Source organism: Zosterops lateralis (genome assembly GCF_965231275.1).
Source record: "Zosterops lateralis genome assembly, chromosome: 2".
Classification (NCBI taxonomy): Eukaryota; Metazoa; Chordata; class Aves; order Passeriformes; family Zosteropidae; genus Zosterops; species Zosterops lateralis.
Window position 1 is genome coordinate 6,492,110 of NC_139763.1, and position 13,226 is coordinate 6,505,335.

General features: G+C 42.5%; 1 protein-coding gene and 1 long non-coding RNA gene across 2 annotated transcripts in view; one reads left to right on the top strand and one right to left on the bottom strand.

Annotated features, from left to right (window-relative positions):
• Positions 1-13,226, bottom strand: part of LOC310923326 (programmed cell death 1 ligand 1-like) — a 33,802-nt gene that overhangs the window by 11,573 nt on the left and 9,003 nt on the right. The gene's annotated exons all lie outside the window — the stretch shown is intronic.
• LOC310923334 overlaps positions 1-13,226 on the top strand; it is a 183,951-nt gene that overhangs the window by 9,483 nt on the left and 161,242 nt on the right. The gene's annotated exons all lie outside the window — the stretch shown is intronic.

Genomic DNA, 13,226 nt, shown 5'->3' on the forward strand with positions numbered 1-13,226 from the left:
TTATTATATAATTTCTGAGTGTATATATAATTTACTCTCTGTATGTAGATTCACTGGGTATTTGCATTCTGCATACACTCTTGCAATACAAATAATATATTTTTGTGTGCAGGACGGATGTGAGTCACAAGCCCTGCACTGACTAGTCCTCAGCTCTCAGCCCAGTGAAGGGATTCTGGTTCTGCAGCCAGCTGAGAGCAAAAAAAAGTGGAGAAACCTGATGGGTGTTGTATTCATCAGGAGGTGCACCATCCTACAAACTGCCAAACACCACCAAAACTGCACATCTACCAACAAAATAATAAGCCTGTAAGGAAAAGGAAGAGAGAAGAGTTTCTTTGAGGAGGCTTTTAAATCAGGTACTTTCTCAGGGAAAAAAATCCAAAATGGAGCAGGAGAGGAGATAGGAACAAATATGGAGTTTGGGCTTCCTTTTCCCATCCTCATAGGATCTCACAGATTAGGGAGTACAAATATCTGAGTGGTTGTTCCTCTCTGTGTGCTTCAGAGATAATGCTGATGGTGGAAGCAGTGGTTCAGCCAAGGTTCTCTGAGTGGGGAAGTTGCTGGTGCTGTTCTCCTGCCAGTTGCTCCTGGCACAATGTGGCTGCCTGGGGTGAGCAAGACCTGGATTTCTGTGTTCTTCCCTCTCTCCTCATGGCCAAGCCCTGGTTATGAATTGTTCAGCAGCCCCTTCCTGATGCTCAGTGCAAACCATTAGCCATTGTTTGCTTCTTTGACATTAACAGTGTGTCCTGCCTGTCTCTGTCTCTGTTGGGCTCCTGTGGTTGCCTCCCTCCCCACTGGAGGAGGTTGATGTTTCAGGCAAGGCTATACATTTATGGAAGCTTCTTCCATATCTGTTTCCTTCCTGCCTATCTGTTAATGAAACTGAGGCACTGATGGTCACTCCTATCACAGAATCATTTAGGTTGGAAAAGACCTCTGAGATGGTCTAAGCATTGTCTGATCACCACTTTGTCAGCCAGACCAGAGTGCCATGTCCAGTTGTTTCTTGAACACCTCCAGGGCTGCTGACTCTGCCACCTCCCTGTGCAGCCCACTCTAATTCTTTAAAACCCTTTCTATGGAGAAATTCTCCCTGATGTCCAGCCTGAACCTCCACAGGTGCAGTTTGAGGCTGTGTCCTCTCATTGTGGTTGCCTGTGACAGGAGAAGAGTTTATCTGCCCTCTCAGCCTTGTGCAGACGTTCCAGCCCACAGAAGGCTGCAAAAATAGCAGGAGCAAACTTGTCCTGCTGGGCCAGGGTTCCACACCAACCTCTCCTGTTAGGCAGCAGCAAGGTCTGTGGCTATGCTGAAGGTGTCTGGCCTGGCAGCTGCTGCTCTGTGGTTCTGTGGCTGTGCCCACTCTCTCTGTACACACATGTGGTCCTCATGATGGTCTCCTTATTCAGAAACAGCTAAAAATATTGGCATGTGTTACCAGCAAACAGGCCTTTCTAAAGGTGCAGTCAGGCTCCTGAAAGTTGTATCATTCTTCTGGAGGGTCAGTCATCTTCTGGCAGTTTTGAAAGCATGAGGATGGTGGTTGTTCCAGCAGAGCTGGTTTGTTTGTGTCCCTGCCTTTGGCTGGCTCACTCCCACAGAGTCCCTGTGGAGTTTCTGGTTCTCACAAATGCCTCTACGGGAGTTTTGGACTGGGGAGTGTCTGAGATCAGAGATGAAATCCCAAATTGCGCCTGAATTGCATGAGAATGTTGAGCTCTTGCCATCCATATGCTGATGCGATTTCCCTACTGAAATTAAGCTTGTGCATAAAGAGAGAGCAATGCAGGTCTTTTTAAAGGAAGTAGAATTGAACCAGAGGAATGTTTCAGATGGGTCTAGCTGGAGCACCTGACCCTTAATTTTGCTTAATTCAGTGCTGTTTAGTGGAAATAACATTTCTTTCTTGCTTGAGCTGACTTAAGCTGATATTCCTAGTACCTAAAGGAGAGATCTCTTCCTGTCTGTTCAATTGGGCTGGTTTAAGATGTTTCATGCACCACGTGCATAAGCATTTAAAACAGTTTCTATTTGATATTTCATTTTTCTTATTTTCTATTTCTGGTTTAAATTAAATGGAAGTTTGGAAACTAACAGTTTTTTCTTCATAATTTTTTTTTTTTCAAATTTAAAATTTGACTCATTTATTGTTATATGACTCATAAATTGTCATTTAAATCAACTGGAGGAATTATTTAGGACCATTTTTTCCCAGAGGTTAAAATAATTAACTGAGTAAGGCTTTGCAATGAATAGTCACTTCCTGAAGAATTCAAATGCTAATTAATAACTCTTTAACATGCTAACCTACCTGAAATAACTAATGCTTTGGGTGCAATTAAAATATACTATTAAATTGTAAAATGTATGATTAAATTGTAAAGCATATGATTAAATTGTAAAATTATTATCTCCTTGACAGTCTTTGTCATCCAACTTTTGAATCATATGTGCAAGGCCATTTATTGAGCACGCTTGCTCAGCCTGCAATAAAATTAAATTAATCAAGCAGTGAAGTAACCAAATGTTCCCAGTAGAGTAGCAGGGCTTTGTGTCCCAAAGCAAATGGATTCCAATTGTCTCTTTCCTGTGCAGGAGGGATGGGGTGAGAAAGGGTCTAAATGCTGCTGTTGAAGACTTAAAGCTCTCAGAGCACTAAAACTTTCCCTGTGTGGTGACATTGATACCAAAGTGGTTGTAAACCAAGTGGGCAGGACAAACTTAAGGAATTGATTTGTTTTTTTCAGCTTTTCCACTTCATCTGGCACCATCCAGCACTGGGCACTGAATGAATGGTCATACAGGGTGCAGCCAGCACCAGGTGGGGAAGGCAGCAGTAATGCTGAAGGGATTAGCCACAATCACCTAGTGCATGAATGAAGGCTGCTGTCAAGGTGGAAGCTTCTCACTGTGCACCTGGCAAAGCTTGGTAGCTTAGTCACTGGAAATATTTTCAAGGATGTACTTTATTCCCCTCCCTCCCTTGCATGCTTTTGGCTTTTGAAAACAGATTTATGCAAGGTGACTGTTGTTACTGGTGCCTGTAGGAGAGTGGGGGAGATGCTTTTCTCCACGGCTTTGTGAAACTCTGAGTGTACCCTGAGCTGAAAAATGTCACCTTGCTATTCCTTACCCACATCAAGGCAATTTTCTGTCTTTCATTTCTTTAAATGCTCTCCTCTCATGCAACCACAGTACCAGTCCTTTTACTTTTGGGTAAAAGCCAAAACATTAGCTTTCTATTAGTTAATAGAAAGCTAATGAGTGAGTCTGCAAGTGGAAATTACAGCCTGGTTTCTTAGAGAAAGTTTTATGATGTAACAGCCTGTACCGAAACTGGGTAATTACTTCTGGTCTTATCTGAAAGCAACCAACAAACAACACGAGGCATCATGTATAAGCCTATCCTGTCATTAGTTCAAGGAGGGAGATTTAAGACACCTTGGAGGAGAATACATGCTGATACTTAATAAAAAACAACAGTGGCTTCCTCTTCAAGGGTTCTAGGTTTTGAAATTACCCTAATTTGAAAGCAATCTTCTGGAAATTTGTGAGTGGTGGTAGTGAGTGTTTCTATAGCCACCCTTGTGGCTCAAGGCAGTGGAGTGTCCTCTGCTTCCCTGGGGGACTTCCTGGGGCTTCAGGCTGCAAAATGTGCCCTGGTGACAGCTCAGTCTGGGATTAAGATCCTTATTTTCAGCCCTGCTGTGAGTGGCTGGCTTGGTTTCCACGTTTGTTTGTTTTAGCAAACTTTATACTGTTGTAATTCTGTGAATTTGCCCTTATCTGCTATGTGCACTGGGGTTCTGTGTGCTCTGCCCAGGCCCCCTCCCTGTGCTGCAGTCACACCAGCCCAGCAGTGGAGGTGGTGGGTGGGGTGCTGCCTTTGGGCTTTCCGGTGTTTCCCCATGCTGCTGGAATTTCCCATCGCCTGTTTAAGGCTTGTTGTGGGCCACAGACAGGCTCTAGGGACTGGAAGATTATCAAAGGCATCTCTGATCTGACAGTATTTTCCTTCTTGGAGATAAGGAATGAATGAGTGATGGTGCATGGCTTGCTCCTGGTGGAAAGCTGTAGAGTCAAAGAATCATTAAAGTTGGAAAAGACCTTTAAGACCATCAAGTCCAGCTGTCAACCCAGCACCACCATGGTGTTCACCACTAAACCTTGTCCTCAAGTGCCACCTCTACATGTTTTCTGAACACTCCCAGATGGTGACTCCATCATTTCCCTGGGCAGCCTGTTCCCAGTGCTTTACAGCCCTTAAATTTTTCTGATATTGAATCTAAACCTCCTCTGGTGCAACTTGAGGCCACATCTGGTCCTGTCACTTGTTGTCTGGGAGAAGAGGCTGACCCTCACCTGGCTACAGCCTCCATCAAATAATTATAGGAATGGTAAGATTTTCCCTGAGCTCTTTTCTTCAGGCTGAACATCCTCAGCTACTCCTCACCAGACTTGTGCTCCAGACCCTTTTCCACCTCTGTTGTCCCTTGTTTGTTCCACTGTACCAAGTACAGGTATTGCAGCAGGAACTTAGAGCCTCCCTGGTTTATAAACAAATACCTTTGGTAAGGAGAAATTTATCCTTGTGTATGGAAATAAAATGTGTAGGGAAAGCAGGAGTTTCAGTGTATAATGGAACAGTTTCCAGAATTCAAACTAAACATCTTCCCAAGAATTTGAAGGAAAATAGCAAAAACTCTAGAGGTGTCTGGCCAAAAATGGACTGTGTATGACCTCACACCTTAGCAGACTGGAAGCCTCAGGAGACTAGACAGTGTTTTTGATTTCAGAACAGCTATTCTAAATAGCTGTCAGACCCAACTGAAGTAGTCTGTGGCTTTGTGAAATAGGAAGGGTTTGGTGGCTCAGGGGACTGATGCTAAAAGTGACATGTTTCGTTTCAAGTTTCAGGGGGAAGGAAGCACGCTCTTGGTGTGCAAGTGAACAGAATTCAACCCTTAGCAAAGGATGCTTCAGTCTTGTGGGTATTTGGTGGTTTCATGTTAAGTCTGGTCTGATTGAATTCTCAGATGGTCAAGATTCATGGCATCTGTAGTTCCAGCTGTTGTTTCTGAAAAAATTTGTGTCTGCCATGTGCACGATTCCCTTGTGTGAAGGCAAATCCAAGAATGAGAAGGAATTTTGTACTTAGATTGCAGATGGATGTTGTTGTGTCACTGCTGCCTGTGGGGTCAGAGTTAGGGAGTTTGGCATGACATCTGTAATTTTCAGTATTGGGCCCTCATCCCATTCTCTTAAAACCAGCTTTTATCTCTGGGATAAATGCCACATCGAGCATTTAGCTTTTCAAGAGAACTCTGCTGCTGTATGGCAGAGCAGTGCCTCTCATTTGCTTTCTTCCTGTTGGAAAGACTCTTGGCATAGGAAGGAAATTCTTCCCTCTAAATCCCTAGCAAGTGTTCCCAGCCCCACCTATCCCTGTCTTGCCTGTCCTGAGCCCTCCTGGGGTTGAGTTGTGCAGATATGACATCTCAGGAGGCACAGCCTAAGCAGCAGGAGGTGTATCCCCTCCTCTGCCTGACCTCGTGCTCATGGCTGAGACTTATTCCTTGTGACTAGGGCTGTGTGGTGGTCTCCTGCCCTTTGCTGAAGCTTCTGGAATTAGACCAAAAAAACATTGTTCCTTTTTGTAAAGTCCTCCTGACAGCTCCCACAAAAGTTCTTCTTTTTCTCAATTCCTTTTTGCTTTTCTGAGAGTTTCCACTGCTCTTTATCTTCCAGTTCTAACAAAATAATTTTTTTTCCTCTTTTGGTGAATAAATTATTCTTCTCAAAAATAAAGAACTCTTTTTCAAGAGATTACAGTTATGTGAAAAAGGCATAGGTGTGTGAGGCTTTGCCTTTTAGGAAACTGTAGCCTTAAAAAAGTAGCTCTCAAGTGACAATGCAGAAAGAGACAAGGATTCATTCAGCTGAATCTGTGTTATGTATTTTTTTCTTTTTTTGGAGGCAGTTCCTAACTGGACATCTGCTTCTAGTTATCTCTGTATAATGATTTATTTTACTGTTGTTTAGCCAACAGTGGTATTGTAGGCTAGAATGTTAACATGGAAATAAGGATTTAATTATTTTTTCTTCACTGGAGGCTTTTTTTCCTCTGGTGTCTGCTCAAACTAACCCTTAAATCAGTGGTATTGCCTGACTCTGGAGTACTCAACAACCAAGCAGCTACGATGATCCTTAGATTAAATTATGTCAAGAGTCCTGGAGGATTATTATTTTAACTGATATGAACGAAAATGCTTGGATTAATACAACACTGACCAATACTAATACTTCTAAAGTGGATGATCTGGAGAAAAAACCTTATGAGACAAGAAGAGAAGTGTTTTAAAGGTTTGATTCTAATTCTTATTTACTTTTTTTCCTCTCTTGTAGTTTTGTTAATAAACCTGTTTTTATATCCTTTTATATTTTAAACCTGCTTTACTTTTCCCCTAATCCTGTCTCACAGCAAAAAAAAAAAAAAAAAAAAAAAATAATTCTAGTAAATACTCAAACCACTACACATAATTCAAGGAACAAAAATAAACAAACATAAAACCACTACACAAATTAGTGTTTCCACCCCATTTCAACCTGAAACCATCACAACATGTAAAAATGAGAGCTGGTTTTGAGGAGTGAGGATCCAGTTTGGGGTTACTAGCAGCACTTTGGAGCAGAGAACTCAACTTCTGTGCAAGTGTGCCATAATCTCTGAAATGATTACTTAGGCTTCATACTGACTGGGATGTGTGTGAGGTTCTTGCATGAAACAAACTGGGGAGAAACTTATTGGCATAGGAGAGAAGATGGATGAAATAAAAATACCTCACCACCCTTCCTCTGGCCTTCTGCACATGAATTATGTATGAATTATATCAAGTGGTAGGAATTCCTGAATACACCTCCTCATAAGACAGATACAGGCAAGAAGGACCAAAATGGAATGAAATATGTGGGAAGTTCTTGCATGATATGGGTGTGGCTGGCAGGTATTTCTCCTTGCTCTTTGTCTCATGCCTTTCCCTCCCACTGTAGTTATTAGTTGCCTTAAAGGGCTTTGTGCCACCTTGATTAGAGATTCCCCGTGTGAAATAATCCTGTCTCGTCAATGATGAGGATGGAAGCCTAATCTTGTTGTTAGTCTGTTACTTGCAAAACCTCCCTACAGCAAAATGTCTCCACCTAATTTAAATTTCTGCAAATATTTTGCAGCTCCATCATTCAGTGGGCTGAGCTCCTCTGCTTGCATTGGAAATATCATGATTATTTGAGCTCTTCCTCAGGGAAGGTCAAGGTAAAAGAGTCCCTGGTATATGGAAGTACAAGGATGGTTCAGGCTTCTTGGAAAAGCAGGGTAGAGGGGGTATTGCTGCCTGAAGTGATGGAAAGGGCAGAGCAGAACTTGTGGCTGCCAGAGAGGTGACACAGGATGCTCCCTCTTGCTAAAGAGGGATGAGCATCACAGCATCAGCAGCTGCCTCTTGCTTCCCAAGCCCAGGCGGGCTCCAGCTCCCTGGTTCAGCCAGGCTCTGTGATTTAAGTGGGAGTATGATTTGGCTGCATTTCCAGCTGGAGCCTGGAAATGCTGAAAGAAGGCACGTTGTCTGGCCTCAGCTCTCTGTCTGACATCTGGGATGTCTGAACAGCCACAATTTCTTCCACTGCTTACAGCTGCTGAGTGTCTAAAAACTCATAAATGTGATACCTTTGCTCTCCATTCTGACTGTCCAGTGTGTTGACAGAGTGCAGCTGAAGCACCATAAAACTTAGAGAGGATGTAAATTGACAATAATTGAGTTACTGAACACTAACTAAGCACCCAAGGCCAGGATCCATGGGACTCTGAGCAACCCAGTCTAGTGGAAGGTGTTCCTGCCCAGGGAGAGGGATTGGAATGAGAAGATCTTTAAGATTAAAACTCAGACTATTCTGTGAACAGTGTTGAGCTACTGAGATTGTAAAGCTCCAAAATGATCCATTTTAAGGGTGTGGATATTTTCCTGTCCAGTCTGCAGTCACCTTTCACACTGAGCCAGAATTATAAAACCTCCTTAGTAAATGTTATCAGCCCAAGGAAGGAGAGAGGAAAACTCCCTCCTTTGGTAGTTTTGAATTCAGGTAGCAGATACAGTCTAATCACAAGGGAGAGGGAGAAAGGGAAATTCTTGGGGGAATTTCTTAGGGAGCAGAAGGGAAACTATTTCAGGCTCAAGAAACTGCTTTGAGCTGACAGAATAGTCAATAAAATGCCTTTATTACTTTTGTTTGGTGCTTATCTAGGAGGAAGTGTAACACACTAATGCCAGAGAGTTTCTAATCTCCAAAATGACTTTCCAGCCCAATACTGTGAGAGCAGGGAAAATCCTGACTTGCAGATGTTCACTTTTGCAAGCAACAAGCTTCAGGATTACCAGTTTCTTTTCCTTACTGTGATTCCTCTCTTCTCTTAGCTATTTTTATTTGCACAATGTCTCAAAAAGAGCTTCTTTCTACAAGATATTAGTGATATATATGTAACAATCCCAAGGCTCAACAGTCAGTTTATTATTTCCTCTATCAGACCTCTCAGGACAATATATCTCATCCCTTAATTGTAATGTCAGAATCAGTAGGATATATATTTCCTACAAGGCAAGAAGAGGAAGAAAGTTGGATCAGGTTCAGAAAATGTATTTGTTCTATCACAGGGAGTTAAGTATTCATTACCAAATTGATGAGCCTGACAGGTAAATGAGGCTAATTAGCAGCTTATGGTGTTGAAACTGCTGCATTGGATGAGGAAATGCTGTGAATGGTGGGTCTGAAAATGGAAGTTCAGGGTGCCAGGGTGAGAGGAGAGAAAGAAACTGAGAAACTTAAGGCTGGTGTAACTTTGCTTTGCTGTTCCCTGGAGAATAGTGTTCATTTGGGACTGAACTGACAGAGTCCCTTGCTGACAGTTTGTACAGATGGAAGATAAACCCTGGCAACATCTCCTCTGAGCAAGAGAAACGACCTGAGTCACATCCAATGTTCTTCTACTCAGATACAAAATGCAATTGTTTGAACACATTTATAAGCAACTGTTCATCATAACGTTTTTATAGACCTGGAACAAATCCTGGGGCCGATCAATGATAATAATCCGTTCACTGATGTCAGAGCTACTGAACCAAAAGCGGCTGGTGTCTGCCTGAGCCGGTCTCTCGAGGAGTATTGCTTACTTAAAGCAAAAGTGAAGGTGTCTGGGCTTTATTTGAGGTTTGTTTTCTCACAGTTCTTGTAAACAGACCTGCAACTGGAGTTTGTGAGAACTTTTTGAAGAGGGAGGAGCTGTTTATAGAATAACTTTGCCCAAGTAATTCATAGCATGTACCCAGTACCACTGGTGTGCTGGTGAATTATCTCTGATATTTCTGCTGGTTCTGGTGGCACCTTTTTTTTTTTTTTATGCAAGGAAAAAACTAGATGAGTAAATAATTAAGAAACGGAAAAGCTGTTCCCTTCTCCAGGAGCCCAACTTGGCTTTTTCCATGGATGCCCATTGTAAAGCACAAAGTGCTCATGGAATGCTCTGTACTAGTAAAAAGATGGAGTCCTGGTGGTCCAAGGACTCTTGAACCAGTGACAAAAATAAGACTGAAAGCTGCCAAATATTGCAGGCTTAAACTTTACCCCCTTTTCCCCATGGAATTGCTTTCCCAACCCCTTCCTTTTGAAAATATTTATGAAGCTGAAGCCTAGGCAGTCTTTTAAACCTAGCTGCTCTGGTGTTGGAGCAGAAAGCTTCCAGTAGTATGGCTGTTTTACAACCATGGGAATATTAATGTCCAATTAACTTCTGTTTCTCAGAAATAGATATGAACAGGATCCCAAGCACAGGCCCTTAAAAATGCCTGTAAGCATTTCATGCTTCTTTTTCTAATGTGTAAATAATTCTTCCGAGTGCAGAACAGTCATACAGAGATATTTTGCCTTGGTGCTGAAGGACTGTAGACTTTTGGCTTCATAGTTGAGGTGGATGCATTTTTTTTGTCTGAAGAAATGTCTGTAATTGTGCAGTCAACTTGTGTAATTAGGAGAAGAAAGAGTGGGGATCATAAGCACTTCCTGCAAGCTCCATTCTCTGGAATGTTTCTCAATGTTCTTAAAGCTTTCAGATCTTTTTAGTGCCTGGTTCAGATTTAGTTCAGCCAAATGATTTTCTATCTGGAGTACCCATCTCTCAAGCATTGTGTAAGCATGATCAGATCTTGTCTCATTCTTGTCCCACCAGCAAAAGAGCATTTTCTGTTATTAGTGGATTTGATATCAGTGCACCGATAGCACTTTTTAATCCCTGACTGTAATCACAGCCACACAGGGAGGTGCTGGCTTCTTTTCAAAGTAAAAGGCTTTGGGGTTTGGAAACAAAACAAGGAACTCCTCCTTTCTTTTAAACCTCTCTGAAAAACCCACTTGTGTTTGCTTCCTACTTATGGGTTTCTGCTCAGAACCATGGCATGAAAAAGAGGTGGCATCTTCCCCCTCCCCTTTTCTGACAGCAGTGCCCTGTTTTTCCCATGGCTATGAGCATGTAAATGAATTTTCATGTTGCCTGCTCTCTCCTTTAGGTACATGTGGGGACCTACTGCAAGTTGTTTCATTATTGTTATCTCTGCTTGTGTCTTGGTGGGGAAGGGCTGTGTTACTTTTCCTTTTTCTGTGGTCATTCAGTGCCTTTCCTGTTGGAGACTGTAGGACTTCAGCAGGATTTTTTTTGTGAAATATCTTTTAAATGAAAGCTGTACTTAGTTGAAATGTTGCCCTTCTAGAATTGGAAGGTGACCAACAGCTCTGGTTTCAAAAAGTCCAAACCCAGCTCCACCCATTCCTGCTCTCCCCTTTCCCCCAGTGGACTGTAAAAGGTCTCTTCTCCCAGGAGAAACAAAAGAACAGTACAAGACAGAAGCCACAACTTCTTATGGTGTTACATTTCTTATTTCATTCTCTTTCTATGACTTCCATTTCCTATTGCAAATGAGTTCTGGCAGCCTTGCAAGCCCTGGGATAACTAGGACAGAGAATAGGAAATCCAGCTTACAGATGGTTTTACAAAGGATGAATTTAGAACTGAGAGACAGTAGCAGTTGACATGGAAATGTTTTGCATTGGATGTTGCATTCCCTGATAGACTGGCTGTGTCAAGGGAAGATGAACTGTTGTTCCATAACTGCTGTGAGAAAAGTGCAAGACAGGACAAATGAATTCTGACATGGGTTCTCTGATGTCTCCTGATGTTAATGGGCTTTTGCCCTCTAACACAAATTCCCTGGACTCACAAGCTAACTTTACAGGACTGTCTTAGTTTTGTCTTTTATCTTGCCTTGAAAAGAGAATCTCTTTGGAGTTTTTTTATTTTCTTATTTTTGCAAGATTTGTCAAAGGGCTACAAGGGATATTGGGGGGAAGAGGGAGAATTAAGCAGGTGTTTTGTTTGACCCCCACAAATCTTGCTTTTCTTAAGAAACCAAGTTGTGAACTGTTAATTGCATCTTTGTGCAATTGGCTAGTGTTGATCTTTGAATTGTGATAGAATAGGAAAAGTTAAGCTAGTCATTGAACTTAACAACTAAAGATGACAAGCAAATATGTAAATTTATTATAGCTTCCAAGAACTAGGGGGGGATATAAAACCTAAAAGTTATTGACTTTTTAAATGGTCATTAGTTTGCTCTTCTATGGTGAAATGTTTCAGTGAGAAGGGAGCTCTGGTAATGAACTCTCTCATTACCTCAGAGGATGCTCATTTTGACTGTAGCCACATAACCCTTTCACCAGTGAGTATGTTTAATACCAGAGAGCACAATACTTGTCATCTGAAAGTAGGACACAGCTGGAATTGGCTGGAGAATGAGTCTCTGAAAGCAGCCAGATGGTATCAGGCTAATAAATTCTGCCCAGATGTCTCGTGTTGCAATAGCATCCGGGGGTCACTTGGTAGTGGCTGGTAGGGTCATCCTGAGGGCCCATGTGGTGATCCTGAGGGCCCATGGGGTCATCCTTTGGGCTGTGGTGGAGGTCCCTTTACATATGGCCCTGGGTCCAAACAAAGTACCTTAGCAATGAGTCACTGGATGAACTGTGTGAGATCATTTTATGAAGGAAACTTGCTGGCTGTGTGGGCAGCTGCATCTACGGCAGGGGAGCAGCACATGGGTCGCTGCTCTCTTGCCTATTGTGCAGTCTAGAGTGCACCAAACTAGACCTTTCTCAGTGTCAGAGATGCCAAACAGCATTTCTTTTAGATGCTTCTGCTGTTTGGAGCAGGCTGGTAAGCAATGGCTTGAAAAGGGAGAGCAGCGGTTTGTGCAGAACCACAAACCCTTCATGCTATGAAAGATCAGCCCGACTTCTTTGTGGTTCTACACTTTCATTGTAGGAAATCCCCATGTGAAAGTTTTAGGTGAACTTAGTTTTGCAGCCTATCTTCTCTGAAGTGGAACTTGAAGGTGTGAAATGCACAGACCAGATAAGGCTTAAAAACTCAGCAGAGCGTTGCACTGACCCACAGTTGGGTCTTTACAACTTGCCTTCCCACAAGGCAAGTTGCCCTTTCCTTTCCAAAACAGCAAGATATACCTTCACCAGTGTTCTTGAGAGGTCTTGACAGTGCTCTGGCTGAAGCATTAATTGTGAGACATCTCCCTGCTCCCAACACTCCTCCTTGCTTCCCTTGAACGCATGCTCTTTCCTTTCCATTGATTAATAACCTATGAAATATCTTCTGATGCCAACTCACACCAGATTTTCTTTTTTTTTTTTTTTTTTTTTTCCCTAGGACAATCCAGTACCTGCTTCTGCAAGGGCAAGAACAGGTTGCAGCTCCACAGTTGTAATCTGGTATCTCTGGGTAGCTGCAGGAGCTGTTTCAGTCTCTGCAGTGCCACAGACACAAAGCTCCCCTGCACAGTAACAAGTGCCTGTGGCAAATCTGCTTTGGCACCCTCTGAGCTGTTGGCTGGAGTTCTGCACAAGTGATGAGGTTTTGCATCACTTAGATAACAATTGTTCTTTGGAAATCCAGGAAAAATGGGTTGGAGCACTACAGAGATTGTCTGTGCCAGTGATTTTGGAAATACTGTTAAATATGTGTATTATACAGCTGGTTGGGTTCATGATGTACTTTGGAGTATAAAGGGCAGAAAGATGCACTGGTTGTTCCAGCTATGTAAAAAATCAAG